The 24,455-nt window shown below is 38.5% G+C and overlaps 1 protein-coding gene across 2 annotated transcripts in view; it reads right to left on the minus strand.

Annotated features, from left to right (window-relative positions):
* Positions 1–24,455, minus strand: part of LOC117208724 (alkaline phosphatase, tissue-nonspecific isozyme-like) — a 179,956-nt gene that overhangs the window by 126,908 nt on the left and 28,593 nt on the right. The window lies entirely within an intron of this gene.

The following is a 24,455-nucleotide window of genomic DNA, read 5'->3' on the forward strand; positions in this document are numbered from 1 at the left end:
AGAAATCCTATCGCGGCTATTGAAAATTCTCTACAGAATTGACACAAATTGCAGCCAAACGGAGGAAAAAAAGTCAGATGCATTTCATTATTATTTACAGAAGAAAAAGAAAGAAGAAAAAATAGTGAATGTTTATTTCGAAGAAAATAAAATGAAGAAAAATTGTTTATTTTTTGTTTGATTGTTTTATCTGATATTATATTTGAATTAATCTAAACTACACTTTCGTTAAAACTCTTTATCGAAACTAACAGAGTTGAAAAAATTATTTTAATTCAATAAAATCGCACGAGTTTAACAAGATAACGAGCTTGCAGTATTGTTACTTCCGTAAATAGCTACTATTAATACTGTTAATAAGTAAATTTCTAACTGGAGTTCTAGGAAATTGCCTAGATTAGATCTCACGTCTGACTCCTTACGTTCCCGTACTACTTGCCGTAGATACAGTGGTCGTAGTGGTGACGTACAGTGAGAAATGGCTGATCCATACAGTCTCCTTCCACTGTTACTTGGCTTGCCGGCTGCCAGGCCTGATGTACAGCTCTCTTGGCTGATTCATGCGATCCGTTACAACTACTTCTACCATTCGTACTCGCATATACACGAGACGTTCCAGACACACGCAGAGATAATAGCGGAAGCATATTAAAATTGCAGAATATAGAAATACACGGTTCTCATCGCTGGGTGAATTAAAAGAGTATACAAAGATAGTTATAAAAGTAATAAACAAATGATAAAGAACTATAGATTCGGATTGATATAAAAAGAAATACCCCCCACCCCTTTCGACTAGTGACGACTAATTTTCAATCGAAATTAACAAAAGCTTAAAACACGATGCTATCGATGAATTCTCCGAAGCAAAGCTTCGACGATATAGTAACTTCGAGTATACTTTGGTATTTTTATGTACCAACAATCGCTGATAAAATGCGAATACTGCAACAATGCCCCCGATACCGCTAGAATCGGAAATTCGCGTTCGACAGAACGGGCGAGCTGCCTTGACGTATCTGGTCGTGCACGCTTAAGTGGAACGCTCGATAAATAGTCGATAGCTCATAGAACACGGTAGAGACGTCCTCATTGTGAATCGAAATGAACTGGAGCGCAAAGTAGGTGGCTTGAATAATGTTTATCAGTGCAATCCTTAACATAGTGGCGATTCGAATACGAAAACAGTTTTCGGGCGCTGCTTAGAAACAGGAGGAATCGTGGTCAAAGATCGATTAGTCATTAGAGAGATTTCTCAGTGTCCTATCCTGCTACTTCTACCAATCCTATCGTACTTCATTCGTATCTCCAGGGAGCCATTCTCATCAGTCTCCTTGTTCTAAAGCACGGATTACACGGTCACTGAATTCGTAAGTGAAACCGTCTCAGCTTTTACACAGAGTACTTCGATCATTAAGAAATTATTTGTACCGTCGATTCTCTCGACGCCGCACCGTAGCTGCGTCACATCGTCAAGTGCCACCTATTTGTTCAACGAGTCCTCTCGTTTTTGTACGCTCTGCCCTCAGTCAATATGGTTAACATTAATTCCTACAAATTTCCCAGTATCTTTAAATGTCAAGCGGTTTCACGCTTTAAATTGAATACGATATTGTCGCGTAATTGTACGACCAACAGAGAACGAAAATCATTCCGTTTCGTATCACTCCTCTCACGAACGAAATAGAGACAAAGTGGAAATAACGATATTTTTATTCAAAGAAACGCAAATTAAAATTTATTTCGTTAGAATTAAAGAAGTACAATTTTTGCATTTATATACGGAATTTATTTCAAAGCCAAATTTTTATGCGTCTATTTCATAATCGATTCACCTATCTCGTGTGGTACGAATGCAAATCGTGCGCAGTAACTTCCGTATACGACCATGAAAGCTCAAGATTCGTACTCGGCACAGGTACTCGAAGAAAGCTTTATAATCTGCAGATCTACGGAAATTTATCGGTCGTTGAAAGCGTTGACAAGAAGCAATTACACCGGCGCGATCGCTATGCAACCCCTGCACTGGTTAAACGGTGGATAGAGTATCTGCGTACACGCAATAATCGTTATTCACGCTGGTCGACGTTTACGCGCCGATAAAGGCAAAGAAATTTACCAAAGATTTTATTTGACGGTTTTTACTACACGACTGGAACAGTCGAAACGTAAATCACCGAGTCGTAAATGGTGTAACGCCAACGTTGAACTTTTTTCATGTCGGTTACTATCTGCTTCTATCAAACTTTATGGATATCGTAATAAAGCGATGATAACGTATGGAAAAGTAAGATCGTTTTAATCAAGACTGCGATTTCATTGCCCCATTTAGGTATACTTATCGAACTGCTATCTATTAACCAAGGGTCAATATTAGGTAAGTAACTTCTATAAAATGGCGGATCTATGTAACAGGCAGGTCAGTTCGTGGTAATATGTGACATTTAATTAGACAAAAAAAGAGCCATCCGGAAGGTTAACGGATATGGCTAGCCATAAACCGTGCCCACAATCTTCTTTGGTACGCTTAAACGGTTTTCACCTAGTACGATAAAAAGAAAAGCGGAGGTCATTAACCTGAAGGTTTGTCGTATCTTCATGGAAATGAAAAAAAACTAACCACTGGCAGGCCGCGTAACACGCTCCATTTAATAACAACCACGAACGTACATAGCCAATGATGTAAAATCTAATTAGGAGCTCATTGGACTAGTCAGTCGCGACTTAAGGCAACCATTCTCCCCCAGTAGCAAGGTGAAAAAGTAAGGAAAAATATAGCTCCATTTCGCGATTTCGTTCTGGGGATCTTGAGGCTATTTTTCTCGGGGTAGAGCCTATGCGGTATTAATTAAGTAATTCGCCGGGAAAATACTCGCTTAACGGGCATTACGATGTAATAGAGTGATGAAAACATAATATTTTTAGTCTACTGTATAGTTTGTTGAAAGAACCTTCGTAAAAGAGTTTGGTTGTGAAGATTGTCTATATTACAGACAGGTGTAAAGCGTAATCGAAAGTGAACTGCATTTGGATGTGAAGTAACGATAAGATATATGTATAGACGATATTACGTAATGCATGAAAAAATTTAGCATATCTAAAGAATTTTTCAATATCGTATATTTTATGAAGTTTGTTAATAACGTGGGAAGTCGAGTTATATTTAATTAAACGACGTTCGCTGCTTTAACTTCGAATATTGACAGAAGTCTCGCTGAAATATAAAATTAATTACCGCTGCGATTACTCATTTAGTACACTGTTGACACAACGCGATAAACAACTTCGCTTTTAGGAATCTACATGTTTATGTACTTAATTACGAAAAATACGCTGGCTTAAAAAGGTAATATATTTTCCCTTAGATATAAAAGTGAAACGAGCAAAATAATTTACAACGTTGTTATTTGCCAATAAAATGACATTCAGCAGCGTAAGAAACATTTTCAATTTGTTATTTAAATTAATTACGAGGTTTTACCATACGAATGCTCGCGATAGAAGTTTCGTTAATTACACTTCATACAAATTATTGTTTCAGAAGAAAACAAAATTCATCCATATGTGTGTACGTATTACACATTCTATAATTAACTAATTATTCTCTAATTAGTCCGATAGACGTTGTACGAGCTTTCGCATGTAACAGCTTTATGGATCTGAAAGGTCTGAAACTTGTCCATTCCATTAACTGTGCATAACGTATTGCGCGAAAACGAGTATATCTAAAATGGGAAAATAAATTATTACGAAAATGAATAAAAATTAAAAAGCTGTCAATGAATAAGCGGCCAAAAGAAGGTTGAGGAGAAGAAACGTGGATCCTTTTTACGAGGTTCTGGCTTCGAATAATTAAAATATTACGTGTGTTCCATCTTCGTCAGACATTTCGGTTCAACGCGGAGACGTACTTAGAACTTTCAGGAGAGTATCGTTTTATTTCACTAGTTACAATTTTGCGGAGTATCTTCTTCTTTGCGCTATTGAAAAAATACGTGAAAAATTACGCGAAAAGATTACATGAAAGTTACATCTCATGAATTCCTTCATCTACTTATTATACGACATAGCGCGAGGGAAACTCCGTTTGATTCATTCTTCGTATTTTCATCTTCCTTGTCATGAATAAGTTACGTAGATTATATCCATCCGTAAAATATATATAACAAAATAAAATGTGAAAGAGGGAGGTATCATTATCGTATATAAAAAATAGCTTCGTACGAAGCTTTTTTCATAAAAAATATCAGAGTTTCTTCATAAGATCGCATCGAGTAGAAATTAACTGCCTTCCGTGAAAGTGCCTCGAATGATCATTACCAGTTGACACTTTGAGCAGGCCTCGTAAAAATTGTCCGTGATAAATTGATTTCTCGCTTGTTATTAATTAAAATTTCATGACTTGAACGATGTAGAACACGGACGGGTAATGGATGATTTTGAGCCAAAACGGGCAGTGTGATCTAATTAATTTGAAATTAATTTAATACAGCTTCTGCGACACCAGTAATTAAGATCAAGTTTTGTAAGGCTATTAACCGAGATCGACGCGCAAGCTCAGAGAATTCATTATTGATAAGTATGTGCTTGGCTTAAATGATTGATTCGAGTGAAGTTGTTCGAAGGGTATAAAATATTACCGCACCATTCCAACTTTTCATATTCATTCTGCGAATATCGTCGTTGCCGGGATTCGAACTTTTAATGATGGATAACGAGCTCTAATTCTTCGAATTGTGAAATTAAATATCGTCTGGTAATTTATAGTCCAACAAAGGAATGTTAAAGCTTTTGAAAAATAGCGGTGTTCGAAAACTTTTCGTTGGTCACTTACGTCCAATCTTCCTCTTTTCCATATACTTTTCGTTTGAAAACGATGCACGGTCCCGTAAGGGATTAAACGCGAGAAACACTTGGACGATATTAGACTAACGAAGCATCGTGAAAAATTCGATCAAATGAATAAGAAGAACTGATTAAACGAACAGGCTCGCTTCTTACAGCTGCACAGCAAAATTCAATTAAGGCCAGCAAGAAAGATCGTCGGATTTGTTAACGCAAATTGAAACGAAGGAGAAAAGCCAGAAAAACGGCTTATGCATAAAACATGAACGAATGAACGAAATAAGATTTCCATTTCTCGTACAGATGATTTTCAAGTACAAAGAAATTACCGTCGGGATGTTCCTCTTCCGCGCGGATGGTCAACGTGTCATCGACAATTTCGATTTCTTAATTTTTATACCTGCCGACGGTTTCGTTCTCACCAAAATCTGCTTTGATAGATGAGAGACCATTTCCAGCTTATCCCCCAGTATGATTGGAAGGATATCCGTTTTCCATATTTCACACGAAATACAAACACATTCTTCAAAATAATGTTACACACCTGTACGAAGTGACTATCAACTTCCAAAAGTTACCTGTATCAAACCCTAAACGCTGCGATTCGTGCATCGAGATTTGCAAAACCGACCAAATACATTAAGCTCGCAATGGTATCAAAGTTGCAAAGAACAGAAACTGCTCTACGTCAACGTCGTTGCAATCCTTGCGTCTGCGTTTCATTTTTTCTTACTTATGATATTACAGTCCTTGTTTTTAATAATCTTCGATCTTACGATCCTGACCAAAATGTAACGCATAAATCCAGCGCTACAGTCGTGAACGTTCGACGCGATATTTATTCCACGAAGCATTCAGCGTTCAACAACTTTCGCGAACCTGTCAAACTCCATACTCATTGTTGGATCATTAATAAAAATCGCGACACATCCATTACTAGCAGACGGTGAGCGATGCGCTGTGCAGCAGTCGATAGATCGTAACATTAATTTCCAACCGGCAACGAGTCGAAGTGGGGGTGATTTAAAAAGTTGAAGAGTCGGAGACTCGTGGCCACTATAAACGCGACGGTTCGAATCGAAGATACTCGAGGAAAAAGGAGCGACCGAACAGAGGATTCGTTTCAACGTTCGATGTAACTTTAATAAGGAATTTATGTTGACGAACTAAACTGTAGATACTCGTAAAACGGTGGACGGACGGATTTTCGAAAATCCGCAACGAGATTATAACAATGAACGGCATCGCTCTGTTTTCGACCTTTGTTAGTTAAGTTAAATGGACGATTGATTTTCAAACGGCTATCGAGCGCAATGTGTTATCTTAATGCCTAAATTCTACACAGCTTCCGCTATCGATTAACTTCATTAGCATTTAACCATAATGTATAATGTATAGAGTCGCAGTAAACAAGCCGGAGTTATTTACGTATTTACGCAAAGTCTAGCAAAAAGGCCATACGCGCTCGAATACTGGGTAATCGATAAATTTTCGTGTCACTGTCTCGATAAAATTTCCCATGGCAGATTACATTGGAATGCTCTGAAATGAAGCGAGGAGAGTGTTGAATCGTCAAAATATTTGGGGACGGGATTTTTTATGTGAAAATTTATTTCCAGTGACTAAGCCTCGAAGATAAAGAGAAATTAGGGTGTGAAAAAAGGATGCATGGCCACTCAACATATTTATATCTTATTTATTCGGAAGATTACTCATCCTATCTCTTCCAGCAAAACCGGAAGAAATAAACGTGTGTGTATTGTGACTCGATAAACTGAATACATAAGAAAAAGTCGCCAAATAGAAAAATCCAATTTTATATAGATATATAAGAAACGAGTAAACACTATTTTGCCACGAATTGCTATATGTTTCCAAATATTGGTATTCTTATGCATTGTTAGGAGTAGCGAAAGATTTATAGGAGATATTTTGCCAGGAACCACGATGTGATGGATGCTCGGTGGTTGACCTTAATCTCTTGAGCATCTCTGCTTGTTTCAGGCAGAGAAGAAAGTTGTTGGATCGTTATAGAAGAAGCAAACAGTAGTTAATAAAGTCGAAGCAAACGCTTCTGTCTTGTTGTAGCGCCGACAAAGTTCCCGTTGACGTTCAACGACAAGATTTTTTCTCCAACGTTCCTTTCTACTATGATTAATAACAGCGTTCAATAGCTCGAATGTAATTCTCAGATCGCGCTGACAAAATTGCATTCCTTTAATAGCTTCGATCAACCTTCGTCTACATGGAAATAACACCGTGTAAAATTAGTGGCTGCCCTAGAAATTATTTATTATTTATTATTCAGGTATTACATATCTTTCCCCGTTGGTTCTAGCGATGGAAAACTTTTAATTGCGAGAGAAAGAATCTTTTTACCTCGTAATGAGTATCATTTCATGAATAACGAATGTTATCGTTCTATTTCGTTTGGATTCTGATCATTCATACTTGAAAATTTTTAATTAGAAAAATGGGGGGGGAGGGAATTTGATAGATTCGCGATTGATGGAACGTATTGAAAGTTGGTCTCATCCAACGTTACACGTTTACAATCGATAAGGATCGCTCGTGATTCAAGTGAAAGGCGTCCGTTGCATTATAAATATTCCGATACTCGGCCCCACTTCATCTTATCGGAACTTGAAGAACTATCGGAAAATTTATAATGAATACTCGAGCAGAGGGTTACCAAGATTGACCTGAACGAGTCGCTGTAATAAAGCCTCTCACCTACTTTAAAACCCGAACGTCTCTTTCCTAACGCAATCTTCAGGCAACAATAAATACGGAATTTCTCTTGGAAATTAATAAAAGAATATCCGTGGGAATCTTTCTCCCAGCCAGAAGAACAATTTCGCTCGCTCTCTCTCTCTCTTGAATACTTTCTCCAATTGAAAATTCAAATCGTTCCAAAATAATTCATCATCTGTTTTACGTTACTTCTACACTCGGTGTCATTTTCATACGACTAACAAATTTCTAATAAGAACGTAACGATACTGCAAAATTATCAAGGAGAAACTGTATAATAATTTAGCATAAACGATCTGATATATCGTTATCACACCCAATGTATGAAACGTCGATGTTTGATGTACAACACCATAAAACTGAGGTTCAGATTTATTACGAACGCAGGTCGTACTATATTCTGGAATAAATAACTTGGCAGAGTCATAATCATACATCATATGGAAGTGTCATAAATCAAAAGGCATCAACCTCGATTACATTCTTAATGTAATACACATTTTTCCGTAAGAAACCATATTTCATACGGTTCTTACAATTTTACTACACGGAGAGATCATTGCGTCTCTGCTCCGTATCACACAGGGCGGAAAATCATATTTAAAAAGAAAACAGAAAAAAAAATGGATAACTTCGAGATTGCATTCGCCGATATATACTTCTATAGCATCGTAATTACATTCAACTTCTTAAAATTTAGACTTGCGTCGCTATAATTTTCAACTCGTTAAATAACGAAAGGCATCTTTCAGCTACCTGGTTATGCTTTGAAATTTACTTTACCAACCATGGCTCTGCGAAATTACTTTTGAGAAGCAGCAAACTCTCTTGATTCCACGCCCAACCGTTGAAAGGCGATAAAAATACCGAGTTTACTCTGTAATCGGTTTGCCTGAAACACGTCCAATTCGAGCGCATCTCGTTCAGTACACGGCCGGTCATTCTTTAGGAACGTCGTACACGAGCAAAGGGATGCGGAACATATAGGATTGGAATCGGGTGAGTGGAGTAAATAAGCGACGCACGGAAAGGGGAGCATCCGAAACGACGAATAAAAGGAAGCATGAGAACGTTTCTACAATTCCGTTACCGGAAGGCAAGGTAGACTGCGTAACGGCCAAATAAATAAAGTTAACTGCGCCTTCGACTATCGGTGGCAGTTCCAGGCCATTTCTAGTCGCCAGGAGCCGCATCGGTGAACGGTGAACGGTAAACAACGCCGAAACCGAAATCCTCTTCCCTAATCCAGTGGCATCGGCAGCGAAACGCTTGCCGCAGCATTAACACCGAAGTATCATATCGATGGACCCGTATCCGGTCGGTGGTTCAGTTACCACCGGCTCTGATTTACGTGACGACAGCACGTTGAACAGGGGGAAGTGGAGTGTCGACCGCCGACACACGTGACGGTGTTAAACGTTTTACACTCGTTCGTTAAGCGCGAAACCGCCAGGGCCAAGCCAAAAACGAAAATGGCGAACCGTAAATTTTCCTATTCCCGTATTATCCGACTCGTTATCATTTTAATGTCCAAAACGAAGACCGTGGAAGTTCGGCTATGCCAAATATCCCGGCAAGGTGACGAATTCATGAATATAAAGCAGTTGGCCCGTTCAATTTTATAACTGCCGTCTGCCAGCGGCGTACCGACGAATAGCGACGATAGACTTTATTATGTAATACGCCAGACTTAAAACTGATGTTCCCCGGTTAAACGATCATCCCGTTTCTTTATACCAACGACGAAACCATCGCATAGTCTCGAATAAACGTTAACGTCGCCGAGAGCGTAAAAGGTAGTTAACCTCGACTGCGTAGCCACTTCGTAATTTTACATTCTCCCACTGATATTTATCCTATCGTCTCTCATCAAATACGAACCAACGCGTTTTCTAACCTTAACAGCTTTCCTTAGGCCTTAACCAGCTGTGGAGCTTTCGTACTATCTTCTTTAAAGTGCATAAACGGATCGTGAAATCTAATAGATACCCTCTGCTCTTGAACGAACTTAATGCGACTATGAATAGTAAGAGAAGGGAAACTATATCATTGTGGAATCTGACATCGGTGGTATTGAATACGTGGAACCTGGCTCAGTGTCCAAAGACCTATGACATTCGATATTGATCGTAAAATTTACTGCGCGCATATTGTACAGATATATAGCGAGACCTGCGTAAATATGCTAATAAAAGGACGACGTGCCGCTAATCGTAAATCAATATCGGCGATTTCAAACGTTCGACGCTTGGTGTTAACTCGCGAATCTCAGAGGAATAGGACGAAGTGTTGATGAAACAGCTGTGAAACCTCAGACACCGCTGAGACCATCAAGATCCACGGAAGTCTGCGGCGATCCTGGACACTCGGAGACTCCTAAAACACCTGATATCCCTGAAACGCTGAGATTCCTGAGACCACATGAATCTATGGCACCAGTGGTATTCCGAAACCGTTTAAAGTCATTTCCTCAGATCCCACGGGTCTCAGATCGTCTACATGCAACGTTTACTAATCTAACAACGAGGATAGAACAATGTATCTCGCTTCTGTTAGATCGTCTGCCGAGTCTCTTCAACCTGAAATCATATCCATATACGTCATATATCGTACCGTATCTCGATACGTTGTTTGAAATTTATTATACCGAGTGTGTATGTAATACAGTATTCTCCGCAGTATCAGGTATCATGTAAGATATATATCATATCTCTGAAGAAACGTGTTGAGCGTTATAACACGATGTACCGAGGATTTCGTTAGGCCAGGTACATACAACGGTCAAGAACGATCTCTATTTTTGAGAAATCAAATTTCACGACCATCTGCGTTCTGACACTCAAACGGCATGCGTGTAATTTAACGAATTTGCAAATATCATGTACCTTGAACTTTATCGCCGCACTTTGCCCACAGCTTAACAGTCGAAACCCTGTCATAAATCTTGGAGTTTCTAACGACCAACCTAACGATTCCCGCGACACAGCTCGCACTCTCTCAAATATCTCACAGGCCTGTACGTTCGCCATAGGACTGCCATAACATTGTTATTAAAACGTGTAATGGAAAGATACCGAAACAACGCAATTATTCCTCAGTAAAAACCAGTTATCTCTCTGTAAATCAATTGACACGTGGCGAAAGCAATTTTAAGTATCGTGACGACATTGCTGTTTCGGCGCACACCCATGCACATGCAAACTGGGCGTAAATACATTGAAAAATCGCAATCAATCGTAATCAATCTGTCTTCTTCAATCGCACATCGCAAGAGCGAACACGATTGTTTCAATCCCTTGACCGAACGTGAACCCTTTCGTTCGATTCTATGAAACGCGGTGGAAATTTCCTCTTGAAGCAACTCGCTGCTTACACCTACAGTCACATGATACGAATTTGGAACAACGCGACAATTAATCGTGGCAATTTGTTTTCAGTTAAATCGATAATATAGTAATTTAACCAGACAGCAAACAGCTCCTTGTGTGTTCGAAAAATATTAAGAAATTAGTACAACATGGGAATTAGTATATTCCAACGAACGGATACGAAGAAAGGGAAGGCAAATAAAGGCATAGACGATAGCAAGCTTCATTACCCGACTATTCCACATATGGGAGCACGTTCCAAAAGAGGAAGCGGCTGTACGTACATTTATTCGACGAATTCTATGTGCACATGGTAATTTCGTAAAAAAGGAACCCCGCAACGAGGAAATCTGGGCATTAATGGTCTCTCAAAAGTAAAACATATTCAGCGATAACAAGCTCATCAGCGAGCACGAAATATTTTCGTAATTATTGCTCTGTATTGTTTGCTGTGCTGTTGAAGTTTCTACCTTTCGATGTTCAAGTATCTTTTAAAAATGTAAATTTTGTTGTTAAAGACATTAATTTGAAATAATGAAGGTTGTAAATAACGGCAATATTGAAATTATTTTGTATTATTCTTTACAGAAATGTATAATTAAATATTGTACATTATCGATATTCTCGCAAGTTGAATCCATAAACTGCCTGAGCAAGCTTTTACTTCATAATGGCGTAGAATATGCAAGCGATATCTAAGATCTGCAAACAGTAATTAATATCCCAGTCGGTGGAATCGGTCAGTAACCGAACCTATTCTCTTTTTATCGGACGACCGCGATCTACCAAAATTTCAGCTAACTTCAGGAAAATTGTCGAGGGAGCTGCAACTGGTATCAGTTTCTCGGGAGAATAACGAGGACAATTGGGCTCGCGGTGGAAATATCTGGCAAATTTTAATTACATTCCTTAGACCAATAGATCGTTTTCTCCGCGCCAGTCGACGAATATTACGGCCACTAATTGCACAATAACCAACCTCGGCTCTTGGCTCGATGCAACAACACAGCCGCGCTCGTCGGTGGTTCGCGATATAATTTTCTCATCATTAATTATAAACGTCGGTCGCGCTAATGTGCGATACGCGTACAGAGACCTGTGATATTGTTAACGCGTTTCTTGCCGCAACGATTTTAATCCCGAGAGTGCGGATTAGTTGTGCGACAAATCGCACGCTTAAGTGACTCGGCAACTGGGCTTTACATTTTACGTCTACCAGCCGAAAGGACAACGGAACCGGAATGTATGAACTAGTTGTGTCGGAATTCGTGTAAAAAATACTAGAAAGCAAGAAAAAAAAAAAGACGAAAGAATAAACGAGTCGGGAGATGGGGATAGAGGAAAGTAAACGGAATAATGAAAAATTACAGGTAGGGGAAAGATAAGGCTAAAAATATAACGCTGAGAAACAAGACTAAAGGAACGGGGGATGAGAGAAGAAAAAATCGAGACAAAAAGAAAGCAAAGGAAAATGCACAGTAAGAAAGGAAAGAGGTCGGTAAGAAATACCGAATGAAATTAGTAGAAAAAGCAGATGGCTGGAACAAGAAAAAAAAAAGAGCAGAAAAATGATTTACGGGGGGAAATGAACATGAGAAAAGAAGGGCATAAGAGAAATTGTATCGAATTAAAGATTTTCAGAGCAAACACTATGCTAATACATCATTAGTAAGAAACACTGGATCTGGTTCTCTGAAAATGCAACACGGCAACGAGGCTAGTACAGAGACTGAGAGGAAAAGCGTGTCAATAAGACTACGCTATGCTTACCTTTCCGTAGTTAAATTATATGAAACTTTTGAATAATTAAGTTGAGGCTGCATCGTCGAAAAACGAATTCTACCTGCGCGCTTACGCGATAAAGAAACTCTATGAAAGAGCCGTAAAAAGTGATCCGTGGGAAAATTCTTTAAATACAATTCTAACGTAACAATTCAATATACTCGCGCTATCTTTTACGATATACCAGCGTTTGCGTTAGCGTAATATATGGACAAATAAATGTTTATTCGCGGAAAATGAATATTTGCCTCGCTGCACTCGTGCGAGACCAACAGAATTAAAGGAATTTATCGAATACGCCGACGACTAGTACGCAATTCGTTCATCTCGTCGAGAGTGTAGCATGAATAATTAGAATGAGCCGAGTAATTAATGCGAAGTGTACCTTTACTTTGGAAATCCGCCGGCGGTTTCTAGAAACGGAACGCGGTTTTCCTCGGAACGCGATCTGTTTACTTGGGCGGATGCAGTACGAGGAAAAATTACGCTTTGAGGAAAGTCTTCTTTAAAGGTGCAACCTGCGGCTCGGCTAGTTGCAATTAATAATAAAATAATAGGCATCTTTACCTCGATATACTTTTTAGTGCGATTTAATTGTCTGAAAACCCTGTGGAGCCGCAGGAACCTCGATCTCCTCGTGGAAGAATAATTGCATTACGAGCTCTGTTAAAAGTCGTGTTCACGTGCCAAACGAGTAATAATTGTTCTTCCAATGCAAGAAATTTTACGAATGAAATATAATACACAAAGTATAATAGTCGCTACATTTATATTGGATTTTCTCGTTCATCCTTCCTTTCATAACGTAATTCACTTACATATGAATACATTTTCCAAAGAAGAGAAACTTAGAAGCAAGAGGATAGGAAGTTAATACATTTCGCATGATAAATCGAACACATGGCTACACAAAGGAGCAGAAAACTCTATATATATATATATATTTATAAGAACTTGTTTTAAAGTTTAAGTATTCAAGATACTCGCATATTATTAAATTCAGCGAGGAATACCCTTTTATATTTTTTCGATTGCATAATGCTACTTGAGTCAACGAACATAGAAGAGGATGTTTACTGAGCTTAATTAGATCTTTAAGTAAAATAGACGAATCTGACGAATAATCTGGCAAATATGAGATGGCAAATCTATAAATTTAACTCGATGAATTTTTCGCAATAAAACAGCCATGAGGAAGATTGTATTTCATCGGCAATAAGAAAGATACTTTTATTCAAAAAAACAAGCATTAGATTTTACGGAGGTTTTCGTGTTTCTATAACGTAAATATCATTTTGTACTTCTTCTCGGTATTTCGAACCCATTTAATTATAAAAGAAATGTTACAATCAGATCAAAATTTATATTTAATAGATATTATAAAACCTCGGATGTAGCATCTCTTCAAATAATATTTACTCTTTTTAAGGTAATTATGTCGATATAATTATGTATCCGCTGTCTATACCGATAACAAATACTATCTATACAATGAATTTAATTACTACAAATTATGTACATAGCCTACGGAATATTATCCAAAGCGCGATCGATAAAATATTTCTATGTTGTGTATGAACGAACCGATATCCTTGTAAATATAACTGTATGTAACTTTACTAAGTTATTAATTAACTAAGTTGCTCTGTCAGTTATTATTTTATTACATTAATCAAAGATTTTCATTGCATTGATGAACGACCGATTTATTTTAAACGATAAATTAAATTCTTCTTTCCACATGAAGTATCAATCATATAATAATCCATGCAAACTTTTCGTGTAACGAATAAATGTACTTATTAAAAGGAACTGTATAATTTATCTTTAAAACGAATACGAATGGTTTGATACGATAATGAACCCCTAAAGCACGACGAAATACCTCGCTTCATTTTGTTAATTTGCTCCAATGATACAGAAGCATTTTAAAGAATATCGTCGCTGAAACTTCCTTTGCCAATAATTCACAAAATGTTTTGCCATAACGTATTGCGCATGGCTCAAATCCCGCATTCATATTCGCGCACGGCGTCCTTTTCCATTATTCTCGAAATAATATATAATTTCGAGGATATTAATTCGAATTACCCGGCCAATATAGGGAAACTGAATAGGAAAGGAAGCTTAAATAATACAATTTGGAGTGTATGATGTAAATGCAATTATAATCTAACCATCAGTCACGGAGTTTTGAATACCTATTTGCACAACCTAGAAATGTACAACTTGATTGTTAATACAAGCTAGATTAAATGTACTCATAAATTAGAGAAAAATGGTCTTAGTGAACAAATAAAAGTAAAGAATAGTAACACGTGCGATATAGACGACGACGATGTTTCAATGTATATAAATTACTTGTACCGCTTTCTAGTGGGTGCATTAATCATAAAATTATTAAACGAGGGTAACAGACTGTAAACGACAGCTATCGTAAATTTATTTTCCTTGCTCCTAATTCATTACAGAAGTACAAAACTCCTTATTCAATGTATCGGGTATATGCTACCAGCGCGTGACCGATTTGCCACGTTTTATTAATTCCAACGTTCGTACGTATCTTTCTTATTTTTTCCAGCACGTGCTAGACTCGACCGAAGCGCGAGTAATTTATTGCGTCGCCCTTACCAAATCGAGATTTTCAAGTTTCTAATATATTAACCGCGTTGAAAATTATTTTCCATCTGCGTTATCAATTCTCCTATTTATCCCCTGTGAAATAATTAGAAAGTTTCACTAACATCATATTACGATTACGTGCACGTTTCGCGGATATGCCTGTCAATTTTACATATCGTTGCTCGAATTAATCACGGAAATCTACCTATCAGTATAGAAAGTACTCGCTTGAAAGAATTACCCCGATAATTTGAAAGTTAAACAATTTCGTGATAAATGTCGCTCGCTATTCGCTTTGTAATCTTTTAGTCGTTGCACGAGAAATTAGTTGCAGACGAGATTCACGTAGTTTTAGAAATCATGGGTTCTATCGCTGCTGATTCATAGGAGTAGTTTAATTTAAATCGACTCTCAGATTAAAAGCATCGCGCGCAATATCACGAGCTCGTTCTTCAGGGGCTCGTGCTAGGACGACTGTGTAAACTTATTAGGGAAATCGTGTCGCGAAACTATCGTTCGGTTCACAGCACGTAACCTATTCCGAGGTTTATTAATTCTCTTTCCTCCTTTCTTCGTTCGTCGACGAGGCTCGAGTCGTTCACAATGGAAGTGAATCGTTTGTTACAATCCGACCTGTTTTTGTTTTTCGTAAACGCGACCGGCCAGAGATCGTGACTTTGTTGCGCACAAGTGGAGCCTGTACGATTGAAATATGCACACGACGTGCCACGCGTACATCGTACAGTAGAAAAACAAAATCTCCGCAATATGCACGGCACGTTTCTCACGCCGAATATATCAACTGTGCTGATTTATGGTGTTTTTACTTGTCGTCGAATTAGGGCGAAAAACAAGGAAGATTCACAGGAAAGCACGTCTGACATGTCGCGATCTTAGTTCGTTCTTGCGTAAAGGGGTTAAGTTTTTACGTAATTCTCCCGCAAAGACCGTGTCGTTCTTTCGAGGGAATTGAATTAAACGAGACATATGTAAACAAGGAGAGAAATTCGGAAGATAAGATATGTTGCTAATTCGACTCCTGTTAACCTGTCATCCATTTCGCTCTTGATACGTACCGTCATGTGCGAAGAAAACCTCCCCTGAATCCCATAAATATTAATCAAATATTCTCAAGTGTGACTTACAGAATCTCATTCGCCGACGAAGGTTTAACAATTCTCTTCTATTAATCATACGAGAGATTAAAATTAAAAATACTTATAGAAGTGGCCGGGTTAACTATTCAATCCACGTTTCTTCTAATCAACCTTAAAACGTCTTCAGATACGCATTGAATTAACTTCGAATCCTATAATTCGACAAGATAAATGTTTCGCCTAAACTTTATATTAATTACCTTCGTGGATAAAACGATCTACCCTTAATCTTCTCGACCCTATACTAAAACGAATCGCCTATCACGGGTATCATTAAGAATGATAAATCATGCAAAGATCCTGCGTATCGCAAACACATAGTTCCACACGAAACAACAAAACAAATGTAATTATCAGCGCACAAGCAGCACGTGGACAGGGCTGAAAGAAGCGATCTCGGTCAGTTGATGTAATTTTAATTCCGACCACTCATTATTCATTTGCTCCAGCAACGTTCGATTAATTATTATCCTGATAAACGTCACGCAACGTGCGTTCCCTCGATAAATCGTTATTCCAGTGATGCACGTAACCGATGAAACGTGCAATTGATCGCACGTACATCGCCACACAGGGTAATTAACTGAGAGAAACACTTTTTTCGGCGATAATGGGAATAATCGGGCGTTGGAACGCGCGCGCGATAAACCGTATGCAAACGGTCGATCGTCGTTACCGCGTTAATGCTGGATTTAATACAAAATAACGCGAGACGTTAATGCAAACCCTAGGATTTTCTCGTGTAAAACAGCGGATTTTATTCGAGCCTGTACAACGAGTTTTAACCGGCTAACGCTTTTGAACGGTTTTGGAACGGGTACTCCAAGAGATGCGAAACGGTCGGTACGGACGTTTCCAGCTAACGTTATGGATTGCGAACCTCGCTGCATGAATATTGATGGGCGAACTTCGATGGGCCGAATTTTCCAGCGTAAAGATCGAGCAAACTTTGAAACACGAGTGCATCGAGACCGTAGTTTTCAAACGTAAACCGTGCGAAATGTAAGCTCCGAGGTGTAAAGGTGAAAACAAGACCAATAGAGCGAGAAAGCAAATTTCGCGATCCGCTTTTCAAGACAAGCGATGAATGGATTCGATTACAAAGCGAAATTTATCGAGTATAACAATGCCGTAATTATTTACAGATCCGATTTACAGAGTTTATACTGCACTTTCTCTTTTATTCGTCCGTAGTCGTTCGAATAATTGAAAATACCAGGCATACTTCGTCATGGGAGATATAATTCGTCACTTAACGAGGATGCTCAATTACTGAGAAAAGTCCTGAATCATCTTTGCGTGTCCAGAACAGAATGAAAAGTATTTTGTTTCAAGACAAAGTGACGCGCAGGAAGAGCGTAATGTGACGTGCTGTCGCTTCCAACGAAAATCATGCGATCTCGTGTAATACGGACTGCCACAGACTTTCCGCACATTTGGGATTAGCCATGACAGGCACAAATTAAGCGGTCACGTCTCTGATAAGGAGGATTTCTCATGAAATCCTCCCTTTTTTGTGAAATATGTCCGACGTGATTACGTATCACAAGTTCTTACTGAAACTCTATCCAAAGAGCTTGAAATTAAATACCCTTGGTAAATTCTGAGTAAAGAATCAATTTTTTTATTAGAAAGTGAAAAAAAAGCCTTACAAAATATTTTATCGTTAGGGTCTGTTGGCTTAAATTTTTAAGATGGAATTTTGAATGAAAGTTCTGGATTAAATTACGTTACTATATCGCGTTACGCTACCAGATAAACAGTATAAACATAGATTATGATAGAGATAACAGCGAAAATTACGCGAAAATCAACGCCACGTGATACATTTTAAGCTTGTTCCTCCGTGCATCAGTTGTTGTCCAATTTGCGGTAATAATTCAAATAAAATACACTGTAAACGATATAGAATCGACTAAACGGTAAATCCAATCTCAGTTTGTATGAACGTCGATTGCATGATTCAATTGGTATTTTGAGAAAGAGACATACGCGATACAAAGTATTCCTTGATTAGGAATAACCTACATGCATCGAGTAATTAACAAATTATATTCGTACGATATTATCCTTTCTTCTTTGTTGGTTACGCTTGTGCTCGGGAACGTATTTGAGAAAAACTTTTAATGCCTCATGCATTTCCCCATAAAATAGCTGAACTAATTCTCTTATCACCATCCCTTTTACTTTACCTTCGAGTAAGGAGTATGGTAGCTTCTTGAGTACTTTTTCACGTCTCGATCATTCTCTTTTAGTTTCAATTTCTACTTGAACGATCCTCTAAAATAGGATTAGATAAATCAAAAGTGAAAGCTTTTCTTGCACAAATAATTTTGAAATGGGCAATGCAATTCTATATTCTATATTCTAAAACTGGAATATAGTTTTAGTTTGTAGCTTTTATAGAGAACGGATACGTAAATCATGCGAAAAGAGGATTTTCTACAAACTATTTCTACATTATCGAATTCGATTCACCTTTCCTATTACAAGAAAGACTTACATTCATACGATAATAAGACCGACTTTCGGCCGGCGTTGGAAAGTGCTTGAAATCCCGAAGGACCTAGCCGGAAAGTTTAAGCAGGACAAATGAATGTTACTACAGACAGAGGAAGACGGGACAGAGGAAGCGTAGGTACGAAAAAGAAAAAGTAGCTCTTTCGAGAAATGGAAAGATAGGTTACATCTACTAATAAGCAGAAAACTTGGAACACCGTAAAACTGTTTCGGATTCTACCTCTTTCTGTTACTTTCGCTTTCTATATCGAGAAAATATTTAACACGTAACATCGAAACCAAATTGTCGTATTAAAAGAACATTTTCATACGAATACATTAAAAATACAGTTAAAGATGTTTTGTTGCGAGCTATAGATATAAAAAAAAACTCGTTTTTTATAGCACACTACCTGAATCAAAAAAGCTCGGATTATTCACAAAGAATAATAAGCAACTCTATGGGCAATATTGAAGTTTTCGAATCCTGAAGGATTGCACGAGAACTTTTCCCAATTCTGTTTATTTACGTACTAAAAGGACAAGGGGCAACAAAATCCAAAGCTTTGAAGAGGAAAAAGCAATGTAAAATTACAAAACGAAATAAGAAGAAAAAGAAAGGGCAAAGAAGGAGAGAAAAGATGCAAAAGGGAGTCGCAGGAGACCTTGCAGGGGTGTTATTCCGATAAATCCTTTTCTCAAACAAAAGAAAAACGCACGTACTTCTGTAGCTTTCTCAGTCGATCTTTTAAGATTTTCATAATACAAAAAGTTTCTTTAACTTTCTACGTTCCCTCGCGAACGACACTTAACGAGATAGATTAGGCATAAACGTACTACGCGTTTCCATTTTGGTGAAACTTTTCAATTATTCGATGAAGGGAAATCGCGTTATGAGTGTTGGAGGAACGTTCGACAGTGGTGATATTAGTAAATTTGCCAAAACATAGGGAAATGTAGTTTAGTCGGTTGTTGGAAACTGTTGCGTGAAAAGCTCGAGATCGATTGAGTAGCGTTTCCTTCTGAAACACACGGAACTTGGTTACATCAACAGGATAATAAACAACTCTTCAACTGCGGCAGTAGCGGTTTCCGAAAACGAGCAGGACTGCCATTGAAAGTTTAACTAAGTTCTATGTACATCGTCGAGGAAATAGAAGAGGATTTCCTGAGAGACCGAGCGACATCCCGTACATCGGGAAGCCAATATCAGGGAATGCCACGTGTCTCATAATTTTTAAAATAACGTTTGATTTCTCAGAAACAAGCAAACTTGATGGGATTGATCGGCACGGTTTTCCGTGTTTCTCGTATGTATATGAAAAATATCAATGTCTGTACGTAAAGATTCGCAAGGCATGGGCTTCGAGATTCAATAGAATACAATGAAAATCAATCTGAAATTAATAGAATGTAAAATATTTGCTGCGCCTTCTCTTCCCCCCCCCCTCCTTTCCAAAAAGAGGTTTAATCGTCGATAATATCTTTTGGCTTCTTAAAATGCGAAGCTGTTTCTTCTTTTGTTCATATCGAAGTGGAAAAATCGAGCTTCTCGTCAAGCGTTTATAAGGCAAGCATCCTATTGGCCATGCAATTGAAAACAATGGATCTCGACTCGATTTCAGCCGTTGAATGGCTCTCGACGAACGATGCTCAGAAATCAGCTGTTAATTTAAAACGGGAAGGGAACCCGCGACGATCTCGCGTGTGTCACGTGCAAAGGACTCGGAGTGGACGCTCGTAAAAACATCCTGAGGGATTTTCGCAAAAACAGAAAGAAAAAGGATACTTTGATCGGTAGGTTGATCGATTCACCGTCCAATGTCGTCCACATCGTACGAAAGACTTTACCGAGGTAAAAGCCTGAGAACTGCTGATCTAGAGAGAATGGTAGAGGGCCCCAAGGACTAGGAAAAAGTATCAGTAAAAGAAGGATTCCAGTCGTAAAACACAAGAGGATAAGGAGGGGACAAAAGGAATGATCACATATTATGTCTAAATGTATATACATACGAAGATGTATATATAGATATATATGTATCTTTGCCTTTACATACACCGCGACTTACTTCTTACTCTTTGCTCGAACTGGATAAATACGCATACAGATTTAATTTCTAAATTACTAAGTTAATTATGAAAACGTCTACATCTGGCATTTATATAGTTTACGTAGAATACCGGTGTGGCAAATCTTTTAATAGATGACGTAAATTTATAATTCACTAATTCCATGAGAAACTAGTAAACACACTTTGCAATTGAAAATTGACAAGTAATTCGTATAAATTCGAGTGCAAATACTTACGAGCGATACTAGTATATGTATGTAAATAAACGTAAATATATGTAAGAGATTTTTGACAGCGTTGATCTCTTGGACGCCCTAATGAATGTTCTACACAGATACTAAACGCGACTAACTAGCTTCGCTAATTAAACCGGGATCGGAATATTAGGAATATTCGAATTAGACCACGGTGTATCGTTATGCAAATTTTCTAAGCTAGTCTACCCCGGTAAGGCGAACCACGGATTCACTGTGGAGTTTGTCCACGCGTAGGAAGCTCGATTACGTCGCCCAGATAATAAGGAAGTCTGTAACCGATGTTGGGAGAAAGCTGGAAATCCCGATAGAGTTTGTTGGGAAGTTTCATCGAGCCAACTCGGTCTCGCCAGCGAGAACGCGCATTTTGGATGGAACGCGTAGAGGAAAGTAGACGTACGCGTAAAGGGAGAACCGAATGCAAATTGGATTATGCGAGGCGAAATAAATGCAGCGACGTGCGAATACATGTCGAACAGGAGAATTTAGTGCGACGGAACGTGTATTATGCTCCCGTCGTACTCGACTTTTACTACGAATTATTTGTGTCCGTGCATGCTGGTTCACAAAAGAATTTGCAATCAGCAGATCGCGTGAAACGAATGAAAATTCAAATCCTAAATATTTAAACGAAATTTCGCGTGATATAAATAGAACTACACAAAACTACGTGTTAGGGTATAATCTAAGGTAGAAATAATTTGTAGCTGTTTCTCGCTACGAAGAAACTATTTTACTTAAAGGGGCGCTATTTAAATTTCGCCGCTCGTAAATGGAAAGTAACAACCGAGAGATAAGAAAGATAATGGGAATAAAAAGGAAATAAATTTGAAAATAAAGAGCGACGCGAGAAAAGAGTCTGCGTTACACAACGTAACGCTAGCACCGGGAGATCGAAAGAATTTTAATTATGAACATTTTATAAACGCGAATTTGAAGAATGTTCGAGATGAAATGCAACTTCTAATCACGCTTACGTAACACGCAATAACGCAAGAATCGCCTCTGGCGAGGCAGGAAGGGAGCTGCAAAGTTTGTCAGCTAATTACTGTCGTCGCAGACGCTGCATTTTAGAACGCAATAGTGATAAACGTAATTAAAGGGAACGTTCATAAAGGTTCGATAATTTCATAGCGTCACGGACAAACAGATTTCGAGCTGCCCTTCTTAATTATTATCCCGGCTCGATTTATCTCACTCCTCTTCAGCCATCGTGCCTTCTACGTTTCTCATTTCCGGGACGGTTGTTTGAAATTGCATCCGAGTAATTATGAAGTGAAACAAGCCGAGATCACCTGTACACCTACAATTTGTTACTTGTCCGTGCAATCCGGACGATTCTAAATTGACCAACTCTTGGCCGATCTCGTTCTCAAACAGTCGTACCGCTACCCTCTGGTTCTACTCGAATATTCAAATAGTTCCTCTTGTTTGTATTCCTTGTAATTAGTTCCAGTCGAACTATACTTGGACCGTTCGCCTTTTGCACTGGCGTTCAAATTCGTAATAAATGGTCGCGACACGCGGCAAACTAATACAAACGCGACCTATAGAATTTCTAGATCTGGAAATATTCGAAGTAACGCGATGAGCTAACAGGATGCTTTCTGTTTCTAAACGAACAAACAGATTCTGGTCGTAATATTATCGCCGGTCTATGAGGCGGAGGACGGTGCACGGCGATTCGATGAAAGGCGTCGAACAGGTGAACTCGACGGAATGAGAGTACAATCGGAAAAAGAAGGAAACTACATGAAATAACGTTGATAAGCCAGCGGCGTCGGCAGATGTGGATATTGGTACTTCCCTCCGATCTCCTCGACTACAAGATGCCTGTTTACATCGAAGCGGCAATAAGACACGCTTGAATGCACCGTTGAAGCCTCTCGAGATTCCACAAGGAACGCTGTTAGAGAAATTTCTCTCAGAAATTTGCGTCTTTGACACTTATTTCGCGCAACGAGTGAATATACGATGAATAAGAGAAAGGGGGAAAATAAAAAACGAAAGGGCGAAAGTGGCCCCTCGTGAAAAACACAGCGAAAAGGAAAAGCTGAGATTAAACGATTAAGTTGATATTTAGTACTTCGTTACGCGTAGCATTATGGAACGAGCGAATTAAATGAGACCGGCTCACGCGTTCTTTTCCTTAAAGTTTCACGAACCCCTCACGATTTAACGAATTCTTGATGCTACTTGATGATTCGCGTCCGTTGAGAGAAAGACAATGCCGTGCCGGGTAAAGAATGGAAGAGCGAAACTTCGTAATTCTCGAGGATAACTGTGGAAGCTCTGAATCTTTTGGAAAACACGGCTGTGAAAAATCCCGTTTCCAATGCTACTGTTATCAAGGTTACTATACGGAAGGAAAGCTAATAAAAACAAATGAATAACGGAGAAAGTGAAACGAATCTGAAATATACTACTGAAATACGTTTACTCATCCCTTTGATAAATACCGCGTTGAATGGAAGTTTGCCTGCATGTTTTATCGCGCTTTGATAGAAATCGATGCTATATTTCAATTACATTTCGCGTAAAATATTTCGACGGGTATCGAATAAATTTCGATTCGGGGATTCCATCGCATTTAATTACAAGATAACTGGTGCGAAGATAGGTAAAAAATTAAATAGGGAAAAATATTCTCCGAACTACACGTTACAGGGGCATATAAATCCTTCTCTCGTGAAAACAAAGGTCGGTAATTTATCATAGAATAATACACGTTAATAATACGATGATGGGAAATGCTGCAGTGCGTATTATAGATGCATTTGCAGCTTCAAAAGGTTAACTCTTATTGGATAAACTGCTGTCGAGACAAATAAATCTCGTACGTTGGTGATTCAATGTATCGACAATGCTAAACATTGTCTTCGAAATATGCTTAGCAACAAATACGATTAAACAATTAAAAGATGTTTAACGCGGAAAGATTTTTCGCGAGAAACGTTTCGTCGGAAGATTGAAAATTTCAACAAAAATAAAATACATCAACTGCGTGGTAATATAGGTAGCAAGGTAACACGTGCACCACGAAATATCCTTCTCCGCTAAGAACAGCATGGGCGGGCTGGTGATTCATTTCTCTGTGAGCTG

This window comes from Bombus bifarius, unplaced genomic scaffold (genome assembly GCF_011952205.1).
Source record: "Bombus bifarius isolate JDL3187 unplaced genomic scaffold, Bbif_JDL3187 scf7180000008161, whole genome shotgun sequence".
NCBI lineage: Eukaryota > Metazoa > Arthropoda > Insecta > Hymenoptera > Apidae > Bombus > Bombus bifarius.